We start from the raw sequence: 477 nt of genomic DNA, 5'->3' as shown, positions 1-477 counted from the left end.
TGTGCCGGTGCCACAGGCGGAGGATTAGCCTAGAGACCACGGCACCGGCCTCACCGCTTCATGTTTACAAAGGTCCTCATTTCTTTTAACTTTTCTGCTTTTTCTGAAGGATTGGCAGAAAGAGCTAATCAGTACTCAGCTTGAATGACCTCAGAGGGAGACTGAGAAGAGGGTAGCTATTTAATGCGGGAGAACATAACCCTGCCTACTCACTTGGGTCCCCCAAGGACAGAATCTGTGCTCCAGGCATCTCTTCCAGGCAGATTCTCAAGCTCCCCAGAGTTTCTCTGGAACTATCTAGGGCCACTCCCCTTGATGCAATATCTGGGTTTACACCTGACTGGAGGAGGGTGCAGCAGAGCCCGCCCCCTGTGAGCTGTCTGGGCCAGCTGCCCTTGCCAGAACAATGCAGGTTTCCTGGAACTCAGACCTCAGCTTCAACATCTGCATTCTGAAGCAAGATGGCTGAGACGGACA

This window comes from Lepus europaeus, chromosome 2 (genome assembly GCF_033115175.1).
Source record: "Lepus europaeus isolate LE1 chromosome 2, mLepTim1.pri, whole genome shotgun sequence".
NCBI classification, from domain to species: Eukaryota; Metazoa; Chordata; class Mammalia; order Lagomorpha; family Leporidae; genus Lepus; species Lepus europaeus.
Note: the sequence above shows the minus strand (reverse complement) of the source record.